We start from the raw sequence: 22,892 nt of genomic DNA, 5'->3' as shown, positions 1-22,892 counted from the left end.
GAATTCAAACTTCACACACCTCGTCTTATACGTGAGCTATTAGAAGACGATCCTGACTGCAGGTTTCAGTTTTGCGAGACAATGTTAAACTAATTAAGAGAATGTGTTTTCTAGGGTAAATGGCAATGATGAGTCCACTTTCAAATTATTAGGTCAAGTCACCAGACACAGTTGTGCCTACTGGCATACTGAGAACGCTATAATTGTTTTTGAGAGACAGTTAAATCTTCCTGGTGTTACCGTTTGTGGTGGTATTTCATGTCGAAGAGTAATGCTGGGCCTTGGTTGTTTGATGGAACCGTTGTTCTAGAGAACTACCTGAAACTGTGGACAGCCTCTACCATTTAGGGGCTTCAAATAACCTTGGACGACTTCGGCTCACTTTACTTGATACATGGTGGAGCCCACCGCATTACGCAAGAGCTGTGCGTAGCTGCGTTGATGAAGCATTCGGTGGGAAAGTTACTCGAGGGCGAGAGCCTTACACCAATGAATTTCTCCTTTTGAAGTTGTGTTAAGGAAACTTACGTGAAAGTGCAATACTTGAAAAAAAGAAGACTGATAAGGTCCACAGTTTTGAGACAATGTAACTAAATTTGGCACAGTTGTTAAGAAACGTTATATGCACACACATAATTTTCCACCCTTATTGAAGGATACGTTTATAAGTATAAAATTCAGAATTTTTTTTCAAAAGGGTTTGTACATATGTTTCTCTTTCGATTTCCTTCAATATCGACGGTCCGAAAGCGAATCGGTTAAACCGTAGCCTCTCTAGAGTTCTTAGGCTGCCAAGACTATTAAAGTAGAGAAAATAGATCTTTACTGGAAGGAGGCATGCTGCAGACTGTACTAATATATCCACACATAACTTTCATAAACCCTACTCCTTTTCGAGCACTTTCAAGCAAACAACATAAACAAAAGAATACAAAATCTGTGGCATTGAGGCTATTGGACAATCTTATTGATGTACAACACAAACAATCCCTGCGTGATGATTGCATGAAACTGGAAGAAACCGCCGCAGGAGTAAATAATAAGCCATAATACAGAGGAAAATAGGTGTGTGGTGCCGTTCAAGATATTGCCAATTATTATATTTATCACGCTTAGGAATGGGATTGAAATGTAATATTAAGAAATTGGAATTTCAATACTATGCGGTAGATGAAGAGGGAATAATTGTTTTTACAATTTAGATCGCTTTCGTAAAGTGTATCCTGCAAAACTGCAAACCGTTGAGGACTTGAAAGAATCTGTTTAAAACGCTTTGATGACTTCGATTACAATAGACCAATGTGTAAACAATTTTGCTGAGTCAAAGGAGGTGGTAAACGATTCGAGAAAGAATGTTATAAATAATCATGTAACTTGAGTAAAGTGTTCAGGTAATTCCGAATTACAACTGTTTGATTTTCATTCTATTAGGTTGTGATAGCTAGTGACTTTTAAACCCATCTTATATTACCAGTGCTATCAGGTTTATCAGTATTTTGAAGGAGGCTACCCGTTATTTCCTTTTCGAAGATGTAGGTGTAGTCACTGTTCCCTTTCAATTTCGTCTTTTTATCCGGTATTTTGCTTGACAAGTGGCTTAACACGTGATGTCACTACACCCATACGTAGAGTTAGGCGAAAGAGAATGACCTCTATATAAGTCCAAAACAGCATGAAAACCATATTTCAAATGTATTAGAACAAATAAGCCCTCAGCCACAAATATTAAGTCATAATTGACCAGGTTTCGACGCTACTATGAGCGTCGTCTTCAGAATTTAACTAGCTGTTGTAAAACATAATAGGTACATAAGACATTAGTAAACTAAAGTGTGTACTGACTAGAAAGAGATGCAGTTTTCTTGCAACCCATGTTGACTCAGGTACGAGCAGCCCTTAGGGGCTCGCCATCTTATCTTATTTACAACTTTTCAGGACGTCGCCTTTCCGGCTTAGATTTCTTAGAATGTGACTTGTAAGTATTGCATCTCTGTCCAGTCAGTACTCACTTTAGTTTATTAATGTCTTATATACCTATTATGTTTTAGAACAGTTAGTTTAGTTCTGAAGACGACGCTCATAGTAGCGTCGAAACCTGGTCAGTTTTGACTTAATATTTGTGACCGAGGGCTTATTTGTTCTAATACAATTCTGACACGGTCACTGAACCTTAGCAGCTATGTTCACAGTTTTCTTAATATTTCAAAAGTTTTTTATTCCAAACTTTGATCACAATATCAATTCTGTTGACGATGACCGGTTTCAGCCACTAATGACCATCCTCAGAGCTACAATATAAAAATATATACAACTAGTGAGCAGTGTGTCTTTCAACACAATACAGCGTTACGTATCACAATACACTATCATACAACCAGGGAAGTGTACAGATAAAATACTGTGAAACGTAGTTTTCCAACACCAGCTCCTAAAGTGATCAGGCCGTAAGGGCATCGTCAAAACATATAAACATACTCAGCACAGCATCGTCACATAGCTCTAAAATAAGGTGAAGAATAGGCCACATCGTCCACAAAGCCATCCTTGCAACTGGCTGCTGAAGTACAGTAGCTACCAGAAATATGTTTGCCTACATCCTACATAGATGTCGCTACTGTGGGCTTCGATGTAGTCACCATTTACGTAAGAAACATAATGTGGTAAAACACATTAGGCAAAATACATGTAGCAGATTTTTAAATAGCAGACTTTTAAATACTGATAACTATTATAGAAACCACTTGTGATACAGTAAAAGACGAATACAGCTACCCATATAAAATTATTAAAAGGAAATTATCGTAAGAACTTAACCACTAGAGGGCTTTACGTACATCGTGAAATGTCTCCCACAGAAAACGTTTATACAAACATATTAACAGTCAATAAACCAATTTATCTTGTCTGGCCATGCATCCATGAGTAGGATGTACATAAGCAGTTACAGGATTAGAGTGACGAATATATGGAAGTAAGGTAAATGCCTACTGCTCTCAACATAATCATCAAGCAAGGCTATGTATAAATACGCGAGGCCAAATTTGGTTATCGTAGTACTTTAACAAACAAAGCAAAGTAGGCTTTGGGCACAAAATCACTGTTCATATAAGCGTCTATGTCGTAGCTGGTGAAAAAAAATATATTTTTAAGTGTGTTTTACATAACATACAATGTAGAAACTTCACCAACGAAGAAAAAAAAAATCTTTGCTGGAGCGGACATCGGACGTTTGGCTCTCGTCTCCCACATGATACTTGTGTGCCTCCTGTACAGGATCAAGACTTCAATCCACCTCTACCTCGTTTCTACTCTTTCAATTCATGGACAGACATTCATGAGGTGTTTTATCACTGTTCCTCTGTTAAACACCTCATGTATACACGACAGACGCTATTGTAATCGGACCGCAACACCTAAAAATCAATAATATTTGCCAACATTATTCCTTAGTTGTAGCGATGTTTATCTCGTAAATTAGAATATCTGTTAAGTGTATTTGCTACTGATTTTGTATTATTGAGTTCTACCACGAAATTTAAATTGATTCCCTGATTTCACAACACTTTTAAGTTGGTGATAATTCTGTTGATTCATTTAGGCTTTCCTACATAGTTTTAACAATATATTTCCTGTAAGTTTCGCTCACCATAAGTTTTAAATCATTAATGTCTCTCGTTGTGTGAGCAATAGACATGGGCACATTGGGTGCTAATTTTTGCCGTAAGTATTCGTGTATGTTTGGTTTTATGAACTGAGTGACTGTAGGTTGACTGTCGTCGTTCCCGGCAGATATTTGTGCCACTTGAACCTTTATCTTCTTGAAAAATCTCCCTTGACACATGACGGACAACGTAGAACTATGTGGTAGAACTAAATGTACTTAAAAAGGGGCGATTTCAGTGAATTTCATCACATAATGGCAGACAAAGGAAAAGTTATATCATACTATGGTACGTATGGAGGATATACGTTATGGAGACATTCCACTGTTGTTTTACCAGTCGTTACCCCATATTGTACTAGTGACGTTCAATAAGTAATGCAACACAGTTTAGTTCTGAAAGCAGGTTGGTTTTATTTAGAATTCCAATACAGTAAAGGGCTATTACAAATGATTGAAGCGATTTCATAAATTCACTGTAGCTCCATTCGTTGACATATGGTCACGACACACTACAGATACATAGAAAAACTCATAAAGTTTTGTTCGGCTGAAGCCGCACTTCAGGTTTCTGCCGCCAGAGCGCTCGAGAGCGCAGTGAGACAAAATGGCGACAGGAGCCGAGAAAGCGTATGTCGTGCTTGAATTGCACTCACATCAGTCAGTCATAACAGTGCAACGACACTTCAGGACGAAGTTCAACAAAGATCCACCAACTGCTAACTCCATTCGGCGATGGTATGCGCAGTTTAAAGCTTCTGTAAGGGGAAATCAACGGGTCGGCCTACAGTGAGCGAAGAAACGGTTGAACGCGTGCGGGCAAGTTTCACGCGTAGCCCGCGGAAGTCGACGAATAAAGCAAGCAGGGAGCTAAACGTACCACAGGATGGTGCTCCACCGCACTTCCATCATGATGTTCGGCATTTCTTAAACAGAAGATTGGAAAACCGATGGATCGTCGTGGTGGAGATCATGATCAGCAATTCATGTCATGGCCTCCACGCTCTCCCGACTTAACCCCATGCTACTTCTTTCTGTGGGGTTATGTGAAAGATTCAGTGTTTAAACCGCCTCTACCAAGAAACGTGCCAGAACTGCGAGCTCGCATCAACGATGCTTTCGAACTCATTGATGGGGACATGCTGCGCCGAGTGTGAGAGGAACTTGATTATCGGCTTGATGTCTGCCGAATCACTAAAGGGGCATATATCGAACATTTTTGAATGCCTAAAAAAACTTTTTGAGTTTTTGTATGTGTGTGCAAAGCATTGTGAAAATATCTCAAATAATAAAGTTGTTGTAGAGCTGTGAAATCGCTTCAATCCTTTGTAATAACCCTGTATATTATGCCACACTCTCTTGGCTACAAAACTATAATTTTCAACATAATCTCTGTTCAAAGCGATAGCCTTGCATGATCTTAGAGGGAGGACGTGTATGCTCACATGGCACCACTCTATTGGTCGATGTCGGAGCTGACGTCTTTCTCCCTCAATAACCTCCACATCATCCACGTACATCTTCCAGCGGAGTGAATCTCTCATTGGGCCTAAGAGGGGGAAGTAGGAACGTGCGAGATCCGGGATGCAGAGTGGATGAGGCAGAACATCCCAACGAAATCTTCTGAGTTGCTTTAGGGTTTGCAGACTTGTGTGAGGGCTTGCGTTGTCATGAAGGCCAAGTTCGATTGCATGTTGAGTGTATCCGCACGTCCCAACATAGCAGAAGCCACAACTGTCTGCGTTCGGCTGGCACACGCGAGATGGGACAGGTCTACCCGACATCGTTAGGATGATAAAAGACGCGTCGTCCAACGACTCACTGTGCTTTTCTTCACTGCAAGATTGCCGCAGACATTCTCGGTTTTCGCCAAAGGAAGCACAATGACAGCTCACTGCTTGCATCGCACATCCGTTACAGACGCCATTTTCTAGAGCACATATAGAGCCGACACCAATCGGAACTTCATTAAATCATAAAGGCTGTAGTGAGAACATACCACGATGTCTCACAACAAATTCTGCATTTTTTGAAGGGAAACTGGACGAAAGAAGTGTTGCATTACTTATTGAACACCCCATGTGACTTGCAAGTAACCGTATTTTTAAAAGAAAGATTGCTTATTTATTATTATTATTATTATTATTTACATTTTATGTTCTTCATTAGACCACTCTAGCCAAATTTATACAACGAGTTTTTCAGCGTCCTGTCATCCCAGTACTTCTTCATTCTCTCGGATCTCATCCTTCTTTCTTCATCGGAAATCACACTTCCTCTTTTTGTTAGCAGTCTGGTTTGTTTGTCTGAGTTTCCTGATTTCGTCAGTTTTGTTTCTTAAGTCTTCCAATTTAATCTGTAGGTCATCCATATCTTCCTTGATTTCTATAATCCACTTAATGTTGCACTTACTATTCCACAATTTTTCTATTATTCTCCTGATGATCCTGTTCTCTGGTGTTCTGATTAGATGTCCGAAAAAAGAAAAGGGTTTCTAGTATTTTGAGTACTTTGTCTATTTGTGCAGTGATAGTTGTTTTGAAGATGGTTTCACTTGCGTGTGTTGTTTCTGGTTGATTGGCTGCTTTGTAGTTTCTTAATTGTGTTGCTATGTACTGGCTCTTTTTGTTGTAGGTATTCTTGGTGATATATTTTGCTCTAGTCAATTTGTTTATTCTGTTATGCCATATTGGCTTTTCATTCAGGTTATATGTAACGATTTCTCGTAAATATTTAAATTTATCTACAAATTTCATTTCTTGTTTTCCTATGGCAATTTTGTTTATGAGTGGTGGGTCAGTTAATATGATGACTGTTTTTTCAAAGCATATTCCAAAACCAATTTTCTGTGCTATTTCCTGTAGTGAGATAACTTGTTGTTTGGTTAGCTAATATTGTTGGATAAGAGAGAAAGGTCATCAGAAAATACTAGACAATTTAAACTTACGTTGTCTTTGGTCTTCAAGTTTGGATGTTCTTTATGTTAGTCTTACATTCCCTCGTTATGTATTCCAAAGCACAGTTGAACAGCAGGGGTGCCAAGCAATCTCCTTGTCTTCAACCTGTTTTTATGATGAATGGCTCAGAGAGTTCCCCCCTGAACTTGACTTTTGATACAGTGTTGGTTAAGTTAAGTTCTATCAATCTAATTAATTTTGTATATAGCCCGAAATTTCTTAGGATTTATATCATTGAAGGTCTATGTATACAGTCATATGCTTTTTTAAAGACCAAGAAGGTTATTACAAGAGGTTTATTTCGTTTCTTGTAATATGCTATGGCTAATTTTAAAGTGATGATCTACTCTGCACACCGTCTGCATGGTCTGAAGCCTCATTGGTATTCACCTAATTCTTCCTCTATTTGCTCTTTGATCCGCCTGTATAGGATTCTGGAGAAAATCTTGTATGTGCACTCTAAGAGAGAGATACCTCTGTAATTACCTGGGTTGCTTTTATCTCCTTTTTTGTGGAGTGGGTGGATTATGGCTGTGGTCCAATGATCGGGAAACTTTTCTGTTATCCAGATTTTTGTTAGGGCTACGTGTAAGGTTGTTCGACCCGTATCACTGGCTTATTTCCACATTGCACAAAAACTTGGTCTTCACTACATGCCTTATAATTTTTTATCTATCTGAGTGCTTTTTCTACCTCTTGATTATTTACTCAAGGTTAAAAAAATATAGTCCATTACTCCATCTTTTTACTTGATCTTAATTTAATACAAAATTATTACTTCAAACACAGTATTGTGAATCAGATCAAAGACATGTTACCAGTTGTTACGTTATATAGCCTCCTAATGTCTCCAGTTGTTAATGAATAATAGACTACTAGTGTAACTGTCAGTTTATGTTCTGAAAAAGAACGAGATAAGCCTAAAACTGGGGATGTTAAACATTGGAACCACAACGGTGTGCAAAACTGAAGGAATAAAGTAACTTTCGCGTGAAACTGCCAAGTAACGTAGCTAGATGGAAGTGGGACAACACATAGAGAGAGCTGCTGCGGTATAGTACAGAAGATAACAGAAGTACTAAGCAGTGAGACAAACAGAGTTGACTTATTTAAAGACGATGACTGCACTGAAGTCACCGCAATTTATGATGGTCCTCTTGTATTACAAAAGGCGGGGAATGGTTCTTAATAGTGTGCGTGATCACCATGGACAGCACTGCATTTTTTGCAACGCTCTCCTATGCTGTCCATAGGGCTGGTACGCAGTTCTTGTGTTGGGGCGTTCCATCTCTCCACCAGAGCGGTTCGCAACTGCTGGGAGCTAGTTGGTGCATGAGAACACGCTGGACTGCGCCTGCCCAATGCATTCCATACGTGTTCAGTGGCGTTTAATTCGAGATAATGAGCAGCCCAGGCCCTCTACCGAATATACTTGTTCTATGGGCTCCTGCACCTGTTCGTTAAAGCTGCGCGTTGTCGTCCATAAAAATGAAGTTAGAGCCCAATGGGCCCCTGAAGCGACGCACATGGGGAAGCGTTTTAGAGCCACAAAACGTTGATCGGTGACTGCACCGCGCTCAGAGATTTCGAAGTCAGTACGCCCAATCAGCGTTATGCCTCCCACACCGTACTGCCTCTACCTCAAACTGATCATTTCCGGCAATGTTCCGGGGTACATTAGTGACCTCATAACACAAGAAGTGGGAACACGCAATGCACCCGGGAACATTCACATGTATAACGAAATGAATCCATAAACCGCTCGAGATGTGTAGTGTATCTGTATCGCCGCCGATCACAACGGATGCGATCGACCAGGCGCGACAAGGCCACTTCGTCTTAAAAAACACATTTCATCCACTATCCCTAATGATGGAGCAGGCTGTTCGAATAAGGGATGGGGGTTGTTAATTTAGCATCCCGTCGACAACGAGTTCATTAGAGACAGACCATACTCTCGAATTAGTTAACAAAGGAGGCAGATAATCGGCCGTGTCCTTTCGCAGGAACCATCCAGGTAGCTGACTTAGGCGGTTTAGGGATCTCACGGGAAACCTATATCTAGTTGGCAGGATGCGGTGTTGAACCGTCGTCCCAAATACAGTCCAGTGTGGTAACCATGGCACTACGTAGCTCGGTAGCTGGCTTTTCGTGTTCTGTCCCACCGCAGGGGCCTAACTTTTCTGTCAGATGACTGTTAGTAAGGTGGGATGACCCACAATTGAGATTATTTGTAGTGGATTTCCTGTTCCCAGAATTCGCATAATAACCAAGAAGATCCTCTCGAAAAACTTGGTCAGATTCATACAAAAGGGGAATAAGGGGTAACATATTTAACTTATTATGTACAGGTGGTGTTCCGAGGCTGATTTGCCCGGATACTTTGCACCTGCTGCTTTATTTGTAATGAACGACCACCTGATTTCCAATTGGACACTTACTCGACTATTTCTGTGGCATTTTTCATAGCAAATAATTGAACATAAAATTTCGGAATGGAGGTGTAAACAATGTTTTTATGTTTAAGAAGAATAAAAATGGATGTAGGATGGATAACAGATGAGTTAATACTGCCACCGTTGTGACTGCGTCGTTCATATCCCGGAATTGCTTACACCCGTTGACAGCCAGTCACAATTTTTTTACAATCGTCCAAACTTGTTTTACTGTTGGTCGGTCGTAGCTTTCTTCTTTCTCTTCTTCTTCTTCTTCTTCTACATTTTCCCTATGGAATTCGCCTTGAGATCTCACACAGGCGTGTTCGTATATTGTTTTCGTATGTAACTACAGAGACTTTGTTTATCATCGTATAGAGTTACGTTCATCTCTCTTTCTTCTCTCAAAACCCGACTCGTTAGTTCGTAGCTTCCGCGATTTGTGGAGGCGCTCCACCCTAGATGTGCTTTTTAGGCGGTTTTCCACTCCCAACGAGGTGAATAGTGGCCTAGTACCACCGTCCCGGTTCAGTTACACAGTTTACAAACATTTAGAAACAGTTCTCTCGCAATCACAGACCGATGCAGTACACAAATTCCGTTACTGAGGGGAGGGTGACAAGAGTGGCATCTGGCCACTATTTTCCACCTGGCACACTAATATTGCCTAATCTAAAGATTAACAAGCCGACCCCGTGCCCATTGGAGCAGAAGTCGACTTCATTATTGAAAAAAGTCGTTTTCCAGAACATTCAAGAGTTGCTGTTAAGCATAAACCACCAGTTTCGATCATCCGATTTTGTTTATATATCATAAAATTATTTACAACAGTACGTATCATAATAATCTTACTGTTGTGTCTAATGAAATAAAGACCATTGTGCATCACTCCCATCAATAGAGAGAGGCGTTGATAAACTAATCGTCCTACTCAGTCACAGATAGGTATTATCAGTCTTTGAAGGATACAGTATGCATATATATGAGTTTACGAAGGCAGCTCCACACAGAAGGACGGCACTTGTACATGAGAATGTACGAATATTAATTGACTATAGAAGTGCATTTAACTTTTCATTAAATAATACAGGGTGTATGAAAATGAATTATAAGATTTTAAAAAATCTTGACTATTATGTTATTTGAGATGTGTGCGTGTGAGTGAACCACGTTCTGTTGGAAAGATCAAACTCTCGAGTCTCTCATGGTGCCCGCTAGGTAGCAGCAATTCTAGTACAAATGGTGTCTTGACAATGGAAAGCGTTTTGTGTTCTACGTTTTGCTCAGTGCGGGCCAGTAAGAACTGTTCAGCGTGACTTTCGTACTAGGTATGGTGTGGATCCTCCTACAACAGAGAGCATTAGACAATGACATGAACAATTTCGAGAAACTGGTTGTCTGTGTAAAGGCAAATCTTCGGGCCGTCCCCGAGCGCATGACACAGACGTGCACGCATCCGCCATAGTTTCACAAGGAGTCCGAAGAAATCAGTTCGCTGCGCAGCTCCACAGTTCAAAATCTCCCCTATGTCCGTCTGACGTTTGTTGTGCCGACGTTTAAAAATGAAACTATAAAAAATTCAGCTACTGTTATCTCTTCGTTTAGGTGACAAACAACAACCTGTCTAGGCAAGATGGAGGTTGAGGGAACACTTCATTTAAGTGGAAAGGTGAACCGTCGTAATGCGAGAATATGGCATATGGAATAACCATATGAAGTTTTACAACATGAGACGGACTCTCCAAAATTGAATGTACTCGTCCTTTGTGCAGCTTCATAAGAAAAGGCGTATTCTCCATTTTCCTTTGTTGAGAACACTGTTTTTAGGAGGGACATATCTTGATATGCATCAGAGTTTTCTTTTTCCACAGTTTGAGGCTCATTCGAACGACAGGATGGGGCACCGCCACAGTGGCATCTGGAAGTGTACAAATTTGTAAATCAAAGGATTATTGAACGATGGATCTGTAGCACTGGACCAAATGATTCAGCCTTATGTTACTGTCCTACAAGGCCACCAGACCTCACTGTATGTGGTTATTTCCTGTGGCGTTTGGAAAAGACTGTTCATGTGCCTGCGTTGTAAACAACAAAGAATGAAAGTTGTTAAGGCTTTCGTGGCCACTTGTTGACAAACTGCCTATTGGCTTCTGTCTCGTGATTTTACTGACTTGGCCTCTCTGCTCCAGCCACACGTAGAGAAGAACGACACATACATAAAGGATTCAGGATATTTGATTGAGAAGCTAAAGAAACGGAAACTTGCACCAAACGACACCCTGGTCAGCTTCGAAGTTCTTTCTTTGTTTATGAAAGTGCCACTCAGTTACGCTCTGGAACTCATTGGTTCCATTTTCCCGTAAGACATCACGAAGCTCTTCCATGCATGTCTCACCACGACATGTTTCACGTGGAAGGCGATTTCTACGAACAGCTCGAAGGTGTCGCCATGAGTAGTCCTCTCAGTCCAGTGGTGGCCAACTTCTTCATGGAACAATTCGAAGCACAGGCACTGGACACGGCGACTTGCAAGCTTAAGGTGTGGTATAGGTACGTTGATGATACATCCGTTGTGTGGAGCGATGGTGAAGAACAGCTCAGTGACTTCCTAAGACACCTGAACAGCCTCCATGCCAACATAAAATTTACCATGGAAGTAGAAAAGGACAAAAACTGACATTTCTAGATGTGCTGGTCACAAGGGATGGCGAAAACCTGGGACACAGCGTGTATCGAGAACCGACACACAAGGACCGATATATATCAAACCACCACACGAGCCAGAGTAGAGGCATGATTAATACGTTCGTAACGCGAGCGGGACGAATATGTGAGCCACAGCACCTCAGACGCGAAATGCAACACCTGGAAAGTGTTCTGAGGAGCAATGGGTACTCCACAAGTTACATTGAAAGTGTAACAGAGCCAAACACTAGGCGAAGTAAGGAATCAGAAAAAGGAATGGCGGGTACGAACTTTCTGGCATACATTCCCAGAGTGACGGACAGAATCGGTCGTATATTGCGCAAACAAGGCGGACAGACGATTTTCAAACCGACGAGGAAGATCTAAGAGTGTCTTACATCGGCAAAGGAGAAAAGGGACCCACTTGCAATGTCGGGAATATACCGTATACCATGCACATGCGGTAAAGTTTATGTCAGAATGACTAGACGATCAATCAACACCAGGATCAAAGAACTTAAGCGACACTGCAGGTTGGCGCAGACGGAGAAGACGCCAGTGGCTGAGCACGCACTGAGTGAAACCGACCACGTAATAAAATTCGCCGACACGGAGGCTCTGGCTGTAGAGAAGCACTATCACACGTGCTTGTCCAGAGAAGCTGTAGAAATGCAAAAACACGCGAACAGTTTCAACAAGAAAGAGGAAAGCCTTAAGCTAAACTGATACTGGCTTCCCTTACTGCAGCGAACGACAGTCGCAGGTGGCAAGAGGGGAACCGCACCGGAAATGACCGCAGAGAAGCCCTCGGACGTTGGCGCGCCAGGTGCATATAGTCTGTGGCCGTGAGCTCGGCTCCAGTTCACCACCGGCAATGGAGGGTGAAGCTTTGACAATGCCAGTCACTCGTGCTGGCGAAACGTCAGTAAAATTATTAGATGAACGTCAGCCGAAGAACCCGAGACAGAAGCCAATAGACAGTTTGTCAACTAAGAATGAACTGAGACATCGCATAACATTAACTGTGGAAGCTGTAACTCAAGATATGCTCGCTGCAGCGTGGGAACAATTTGAAAACCGCATTGACATTTGCCATGCTTCACAAGAGGGGCATACTGAACACCTATGAAAAGGTGTGAAAAAATTGTTGAGTTTCCATTTCATCAAAAAACCAAATTCATTGCATATTTATATTAGTTTCACAAATATAGACGTGTCAAATAGAATGATTCTTTTTGATACACCTCGTACATTTCATCCTACTGACGGAGGTGATACTGGATGATTTTTATTATGACGCCACGTAAGAACATGCTCAAACAGTTGTAAATAATTTCATGATAAATGCAGATGATGAGATGGTTATCGAAACCACTAGTATACATAGATTTTTTTATCTCCAGCTCTTCGCCAATCATCAACATGAGTAAATGAAAATATTGTAATCACGTTTACGACAAGGTCGTCGTCCCCCGCCCCCCCCCCCCCCAATCCCCCCAAAAAGGTGGAAATCCCAATGCACGCTTAATTCTACTTGTTTATTGTATATAGTCGATGACTTGTTAGAATTGTGCAATATGTCTATGTGAATACCAATTGAAGCTGATGCGAACAACGGTGACGTCGTGTTATGACATAGCGGTCTTAATTATCTGATTTTACAGAGTCAACCAGTAAGATATATTTGCTGGTTTTCACCCGCGATAGTCTATCGTGTTTCTGGAAGCGACTGGGTGGCGTAAGCAAGCGGCGAGAGTGTCAGCTAATGGGGTACAAGTACGCAGCAGAGACACTGCGTCCGCAGCTTGCCATAGATAATTGTAATCGCCTCCCCGCGAACGCTAATGAAGATAAATAGAGTTAATTACTGCAGTGGTTGGATAGCGCCGTGAGAAGCATTCCCTCTCGCCTTCCTGGGCAAACTCTCCAACGAACATTGTGGGTACTCTGGTAAAGGATGTTAGTTTGGCACTCCTTTATGTACAGTACATAAAAGCTTCCATAATTTCCTGAATAATACTACGTTTTATAGTACATTTGTACTCGTATTCGAGGTAGTGGGAATTACTTCGTCGGTGAGGAAAGGTCCTGAATGAGTTTTTTGCTTTTCAGTAATTCGTTTATTCTTTTCACATTTCACGGCTGGTTTAAAAATACATATCTTTATTTTTAAATCTTCATCTTCGAATGTTTACTGAGGCCTAAAGGGTATGTCGGACATTCGTACGTAAGTCAGCTTCAGCGTTTAAAGATGTATGTTCGGTGTATGCTACTGATTGAGGTGTACGCACCACAGTTTGAATCCGACCATGCTGTTCCGGACTCTACTCTAGTTGTAATGCAACGGTTTTATGATAGAGGATTGTATCATTTCTTGCCCTTCACATTGTTCACGCAGTTCACTGTGTCTCGTTAGTACAGATGAAAATGAGGGCTAAAAATGTCCATTTGGAAAAGTAATAACATACGAAGAAAATCAGTTATCCCCAATAACGTTCGGGTACCTTAGGTGAACGACAGAGAGGTATCCTTATACACTACTCCACTGAAACGCTGGTACGTTTTTATGTACACTATGTAATCAAAAGTATCCGGACACCCCCAAAACATATGTTTTTCATATTAGGAGCATTGCACCGCCACCTACTGCTAGTACTCCGTGTCAGCGACCTCAGGAGTCATTAAACATCGTGAGAGAGCAAAATGGGGAGCTCCGCGGAACTCACGGACTTCGAATGTGGTCAGGTGATTGGCTGTAATTTGTGCCATACGTCTGTACGCGACATTTCCACACTCCTAAACGTCCCTACGTCCACTGTTCCCGGTGCGACAGTGCAGTGGAAACGTGAATGGACACGTATAGCACAAAAGTGTACAGGCCGACCACGTCTGTTGACTGACCGAGACCGCCGACAGTTGAAGAGGGTCGTAATGTGTAATAGGCAGACATCTATCTAGACCATCACACAGGAAATCCAAACTGCATCAGGATCCACTGCAAGTACTATGACAGGTAGGCGGGAGGTGAGAAAACTTGGATTTAATGATCGAGCGGCTCGCTTGGTGTAAGGAGCATACACAATGAACGATTGAACAGTCGAAAAACGTTGTTTGGAGTAACGAATCACGGTGCAAAACGTGGCGATCCGATGGCAGGGCGTGGGTATGGGGAATGCCCGGTGAACGGCATCTGCCAGTTTGTGTAGTGCCAGCAGTAAATTTCGGAGGCGGTCGTGTTATAGTGTGCTCGTGTTTTTCATGGAGCGGGCTTGCACCTCTTGTGTTTTTGCGTGGCACTATCACAGTACAGGCCTACAGTGATGTTCCAAGCATCTTCTCGTTTCCCACTGTTGAAGAGCAATTCGGGGATGTCTATCACATCTTTGAATACGATCGAGCACCTGTTCACAATCCACGCCCTGTCGCGGAGAGGTTACACGACAATAACATCCTTGTAATGGATTGGCCTGCACAGAGTCCTGACCTGAATCCTATACAACACCTTTGAGATGCTTTGGAACACCAACATCGGTACCTGTTATCAGTGCAGCACTCCATGAAGAATGAGCTGCCATTCCCCGAGAAACCTTATGGCCCTGACTGAACGTATGCCTGCGAGAGTGGAAGCTGCTATCAAGGCTAATGGTGGGCCAACACCCTATTGAATTACAGCATTACGCGAGCGGGGCACCACGAACTTGTAAGTCATTTTCAGTGAGGTGTCCGGATACTGTGACCACATAGTGTATCTTAATGGAACTTCCTGCCACTGTGGATAAACTAACCTTACCATTAACCAGGTGCTTTGGAGAGATGTTTAATACGCGATGTCATTCTCAGACGATTAGGAAAAGCATCACCAAAAATCTGCCAGAAACTATAGTTCACCCCGTCGCAGATTGCACAACATAAGAAGTCGCAAGAGGACAATGTTCCTCTGGACCTCTGGACAGTAGCAACACAAAAATGAGCTGAATGCAACAGATGGCTCCCTAGGCAAAAGGTCATCCCCAGCCTCTCCTTGAACCGACATTGCTGTCGAAAACTAAACAAAGCAGCAGGACTAGATGGAGTCTTCTTAGGATGTATCATCCACTTTGGCAAAACGATTCCAAACTTGGTCGATTCCATATTCATCCTTGCGTTTCCGAAAACGACGCAATTGCAGTGATACAGCACATTACAGACTGCTCTAGTAAGAGTCAGGAACCAGCAGATTTTATTATAGGAAACGCCCATGCAATCCTCGGACCAGTGAAACCGAAAGACGATCTCTGAAGCTATCGCTCAACTGCCCTTTTCAGAGTCTGTTATAAACTCCTGGAACAGCTCATCTACAGCAGGATTTACCGTACAATTGACAGTTCTTCCTATCAAGCACTCTCCAGGTAAAGGTACAATTGCTGTGAGAACGTACTTGTATCGAAGTCGGTTTACAGAAAAGTCTAAACACTTCATTAGCGTTTGTAGATATAACTGCTGCTTACCACACAGTGTGGCAGGATGGGCTAACGTTAAAGCTAAAGATGCCTGTACTTGGGTTAAGACTAACAACACTGTCGTCCAACACGTGAAATCGGTATTTCCGAGTCTGCCTTCATGATATAATGAGCAAAAAATATACAGTGAAGAACGTTCTGCTAGAAAGATCTGCATTGGCACCACTGTTGTTTAATCTGTAGGTATGTGACGTTCCAGAAACCGTTTCTTGGAGATTCTGCTAGGCACATTGTAACTAACTGCTACTGCACTGCAATGCGAGGACTTAGGAAATGCAGAAATTGTGTCCACACAAGACCTGAGAGTGCATGGTGATTCTAAGAGAAATTGGATATTGTGCTAAACGCTACAAAAACCGTAGTGACTGCTTTTCACTACAACAACTGCTTAACAAAGCAGCTTCTAAATGTAATCGTCTGCAACAAAACGTGTACGAACAATCCTTAACCCTAAGTGTCTCAGAATCATAGTAGGTGGTTCAATATCGTTCATGACTCACGTCATGTTACTTGTAGAAATTGGAAGACCAAGAGCAATATCATCTGGAAACTATCTGCCTCTTCGGGGAAGGGGGATGGGGGTCAACGGATCAAGCTAACACTCTCTGTACAGTGGCCTTGTCCCTTGTACATTCAAATGCTTAACATCGCAATCAAGTATGGTACAAGAGTGTGCATGACAAGAGGGTCATAACGGGAGCCTTGAAATTAGCTCCCCTATCTTGCTCCAACACACGAGAGACGACAGGGAGCAGTGATCAGTGAATGGGAAACTATTAATATCTCGGAGATTTCCCAAAGGCTCCAGAAAGTTTAGCTCAGTCCGCCCAGCATGCCACTCACGTCAAGAGAACCATTCTGGGCATCTCGTAACATTCCACCACTCAAAAACGAAAATGTGTGGAAGGAGATAAGAATAAACAACGTCAGCAAGCATCATCATGGCCTCAAGCACCACACACAAGTAGGAGGTTTTCCACTGCCTAGAAGAACCTGGCGTCAACGGAAGAGACTCCGAAGTGGTCATTAAAGAACTACGTCCTTCATCTACAAACGGGGCCTGTAGGACTCCCCACTGATTGATTGTGAAACTTCAGAGCACATCATTGACCACACCCAACAAAAGATGTTTCAGTAGAGACTGAAAGGATATCATCCAAGCTCCTCCAACAAAAGTGGACTGAATAGACTCTCGTGACATCACTCTGCAAGGTCGACTGAGAATAGAGGTCTTACATATTCGTTTTGTACTTTATTATTTAAATATTGCTGTGAATTGTATATCTACATCAAGACGAGAAATAATAATAACCGAACTGCAATCGTTAGTCACACCTGCAACACCACAGAGGAACTACTGCATCATTGATTCATCAGCGTGTAAGGTTTACTCGCTTCAGAATATAGTGATGTAATATTGTTTTCGTGCGATGTGCTCGACGGAACAGGTTTTCAGCTAAGTAACCCACAAAATCCAGGACAGAGGGAAGGTCATCATCGGTCCTAATATCATATGTATTTTATTGCTGACCTATATTTTAGCCAGTAACGTAGCTATTGCCAGTGCGTTGTAGGCGCAATAATTCCCATACAATTAAACCTGATGAACTCACGAAATGTTCGAACTTTTGCCATATCATGGTATGGCACATCTGACATCTTGCTACATTCTGTCAACGTTGTGTGCGTAAAAGGAACAAGCAGTTGGATCTACGAAGTTTGCACTTTGGTTCAGTCTCACGTGCTAGAATACTTCAGTAGCTAGAGTTTCTGGAACCGTCATTAGCGAATTACGAAGCGAAGTTCCGATCCACGCAGTCAATTTGAATATGAGTTGCACTCTGACCACGTGAATACTCTTCCGCACCTCCTTTCGGCGACGACATTAGAATGAACCCTCATTTGGCAAGATATTAGCTGAAACACGGCACTTGGTGCAATCAATACGTCCTGTAAAAAAGTTGTGTGTCGCCACCACCCACGACCAAAAGCTAGCATAACTCATTCTATAGAACACCACCTCCCTCTCCAGCAAACATCTACTGTACTCCATTATCAGTACTGAACTACGGCTAGGCCAACGATGCCCACATTCGAATGGATCCAAATTTCGCAATAAATCACAGTGCTCGATACGATATCGACAATGGTCGAATAATGTCAAACGTGACTCGTGCGCGGCGAGTACGAAGGACGTACTACGAACTTGCCAAAGAAACTAAAACTGTGCTTCTAAATACACAGTTTCGTGAAATGGGAAATTTATAATATATGTTGTAACAATAATCAGCTCCATCAATTGAAGTTGTGCTCTGATGTTTTGAGTATCCATATCCTCTGAAACCGCGGCATGTTCGAAAGAATAGCTGAATATTCACGACAAGCAAGATTATACCGCTGCTCTCTAAGCTATAGGTAAGTCTGTCACCTCCATCAGGTTATTTGCTTTCACTTTCGTTAGTTTCACCAAATCAAGAGCAAAATGTTACCTTCCAACGTAATATACAACTTTGACTCGCTCAAGTTCAGCCAAAATGTAAGTTTCAACCTTAACTATACATCTATTAACACAACCAGATCGTTTGCTTTCCGTTTGTTGGCTTCGCCAACTCACAACCAAACTGTTGTCTTCCAATGGAAGCTAGATCTCGTTCTATGCTATGGATCAATGTATTACCTCAATCGGACTTATTGTGGCAATTAAAGTTGTGCTCTTGTATTCCAACCTAATCACACCTACATCTATCGCCATACAATCGGAAAGAACAACCGAAAACTACCTAATCACGTTCTTGGAAATGGCTACGTATTCGAAGAAAGTATTTCTCGCAACGATGAATAAATTACTTCACCCGATTCGATTTAACGTGTGCTTTTACATGCCAGCCAACCATATTAAAAAAAAGAAAGCAGCCAATATTTGTGACCACCAAAAGTATATGTGAAACTATAGCTTTGCTTACTCCTATAGTGTGCGTATATTAATACATGTATGCATGTGAAAAATGTCATGTCGTGATTGAGAGACTAGATTATGTGTCCTGTGCTCGCTACTATTTGCTGATAGCAAATCGAGGAAGCTTCATCTTAATTTCGGTATTTAGGATGCTGAAGTTTCATACTTGGTCGATTCCATATTCATCCTTGCGTTTCCGAAAACGACGCAATTGCAGTGATACAGCACGTTACAGATCTCACCAAACCGCATTGCCTTTTGTACGGTTTGTTGTACTACAGTGCCAGGAAGTCCTGTAGCGGTATACAACAATTTTACTGTATGCGATACGTATCAGTGTGTCAGTTGCGATGGCATATCTAAATAGCATCGACGAAACTCACTGTTGTGCAAACCTTCTCCGGCAACTATTTTTACATAGAAAACTTATATTTTGGGTGCAAAAACAAGGGAAAGTAGCACTGATGGTGGCGAGCTGCCTGTACATTGCTGGTATCAGGGATGCAGACCAGTTTCTTCTCAGAGTATCCCTTAGCTCGTGACTCGTGTTCAGCGTCACTGTATGTAGAGCACGGAGTCCTGCATTATAGATGTCAAACAGAAAAATTTTCACAGACAGGCGAACAAATCCAGAGAGGATCTCCCTGCCAATAATGCCATGTGACCGTTTTAATTCATTTCAGAACGTTGTTAAAGAGTAGAAATATGTCATCTCAATCACTTTTTCTGCTTCAGAAAACGGCATCAAGAGACAAACGAAGTCCAAAACAATAAGAATTAAAATACCTGTATGGTGACTAACAAGGTCGGTCAAGTTATCTTGTAGGTCGATATCATTGTGACAGCTCTGGATGTGGATTACACGTTATGAAAGTAGATGAAATGACAAAGCGTTAATATTCATGACTTAATAGAAGACATTCGTATTTTAATTACTTTCCCATACGTTTTACGAACTTATTCAACATCACAACGATATCCGAAACATCTATCTGAGAGCATTTCACTGCTGGTATGCATGCAACACATTCAACAAAGAAATATCAGGAAATTTTCATCGGACTCCTTATTCTATATTCATTTGTAATATTTGATAACGTTTGCGCTAACTCAGTACGTCCTGAGACTACAAAAAAAAAAAAAATGGTTCCAATGGCTCTGAGCACTGTGGGACTTAACATCTGAGGTCATCAGTCCCCTAGAACTTAGAACTACTTAAACCTAACTAACGTAAGAACATCACACACATCCATGCCCGAAGCAGGATTCGAACCTGCGACCGCATCAGTCGCGCGGTTCCGGACTGAAGCGCCTAGAACCGCTCTGCCACCGTGGCCTGCGCTGAGACTACAAGCACAATCAAAGGTCAAGAAAATATTTTGTAATTAATTTGTATACATCTTCTTAAAGTACCATTACAAAGCATATGCTTGCTATTAGAAAATTTTATCCCAGGTTCCCTGAATTAAATTACTAGATTTTTCCTGTATCCTTCATTTGAAAATACATGTGATTGAAGCCTTCAGTTGATTCATCTTTGCAGTCATGTTTGGGGATTGGCAGCAGCAATTCTCAACAAATGTACAGGACGTTTCCCACGGATGACAACCAAGGGGTTCCCGCTACAAAAAGAAATGGGACCTCAAACCGTCGATCGATGTCAGGCGATTTGGCAGGTGATGGTCAGGTTTGTCTCCCATTAACGTGCATCGCGTCTCCAGACACATCTTTGCTGGTCATAGAGGTCAACTCTAAGAAAAATTAATCACTGAGAATAGCTCTACTCCTCCCAATGAGATTCCAAGCCGAAGGCATGTTTGCAGACGCTCCAGACAGTGGTGGGATGCGATTCTGACTATAGCCTGCCATGGGGCTCGACAACGAGGATCGACGTTTCTTTCATAGCATAACCCCATTTTTTGTTATCTCGCGGTACCCTTGTAGCACACCGTTACGACTACGATATTCTACCCCCGGTTTTGTTGCCCTCCATGGTATATCGTTATGATAAGGCGTAAGATCAGTGTTTAACGATTTCCCCTGTTTATTCAAATGAATAACAGCGTCACGCTGCAGTCCTGGACTATGCGGCTAGTCCCGGCGCAGGTTCGAGTCCTCCCTCGGGCATGGGTGTGTGTGTTGTCCTTAGGATAATTTAGGTTAAGTAGTGTGTAAGCTTAGGGACTGACGACCTTATCAGTTAAGTCCCTTAAGATTTCACACCATTTGATTTTGAATAACAGCGTCAAGTACGAGTGATAAACGTAATATCTGTTGTTGTTGTGGTCTTCAGTCCTGAGACTGGTTTGATGCAGCTCTCCATGCTACTCTATCCTGTGCAAGCTGCTTCATCTCCCAGTACTTACTGCAACCTACATCCTTCTGAATCTGCTTAGTGTATTGATCTCTTGGTCTCCCTCTACGATTTTTACCCTCCACGCTGCCCTCCAATACTAAATTGGTGATCCCTTGATGCCTCAGAACATGTCCTACCAACCGATCCCTTCTACTAGTCAAGTTGTGCCACAAATTTCTCTTCTTCCCAATCCTATTCAATACCTACTCATTAGTTTTGTGATCTACCCATCTAATCTTCAGCATTCATCTGTAGCACCACATATCAAAAGCTTCTATTCACTTCGTATCCAAACTATTTATCGTCCATGTTTCACTTCCATACATGGCTACACTCCATACAAATGCTTTCAGAAACGACTTCCTGACATTTAAATCTATACTTGATGTTAACAAATTTCTCTTCTTCAGAGACGCTTTCATTCCCATTGCCAGTCTACATTTTATATCCTCTCTACTTCCACCATCATCAGTTATTTTGCTCCCCAAATAGCAAAACTCCTTTACTACTTTAAGTGTCTCATTTCCTAATCTAATTCCCTCAGCATCACCCGACGTAATTCGACTACTTTATATTATCCTCGATTTACTTTTGTTGATGTTCATCTTATATCCTCGATTCAAGACACTATCCATTCCGCTCAACTGCTCTTCCAAGTCCTTTGCTGTCTCTGACAGAATTACAATGCCGTCGGCAAACCTCAAAGTTTTTATTTCTACTCCATGGATTTTAATAGCAACTCCGAATTCTTCTTTTGTTTCCTTCACTGCTTGCTCAATATACAGATTGAATAACATTGGAGAGAGGCTACAACCCTGTCTCACTCCCTTCCCAATCACTGCTTCCCTTTCATGTCCCTCGACTCTTATAACTGCAATCTGGTTTCTGTACAAGTTGTAAATAGCCTTTCGCTCCCTGTATTTTACCGCTGCCACCTTCCGAATTTGAAAGAGAGTATTCCAGTGAACATTGTCAAAAGCTTTCTCAAAGTCTACAAATGCTCCGAAACGTTGGTTTGCCTTTCCTTAATCTAGCTTCTAAGGTAAGACGTAGGGTCAATATTGCCTCACGTGTTCCAATATTTCTACGGAATCCAAACTGATCTTCCCCAAGGTCGGCTTCTACTAGTTTTTCCATTCATCTGTAGAGAATTCGTGTTAGTATTTCGCAGCTGTGACTTATTAAACTGATATTCGGTAATTTTCACATCTGTCAACACCTGCTTTCTTTGGGATTGGAATTATTATACACTTCTTGAATTCTGAGGGGATTTCGCCTGTCTCATACATCTTCCTTACCAGATGGTAGAGTTCTGTCAGGACTGGCTCTCCCGATGCTGTCAG

The sequence above is a fragment of the Schistocerca americana genome, chromosome 5 (assembly GCF_021461395.2).
Source record: "Schistocerca americana isolate TAMUIC-IGC-003095 chromosome 5, iqSchAmer2.1, whole genome shotgun sequence".
NCBI lineage: Eukaryota > Metazoa > Arthropoda > Insecta > Orthoptera > Acrididae > Schistocerca > Schistocerca americana.
Note: the sequence above shows the minus strand (reverse complement) of the source record.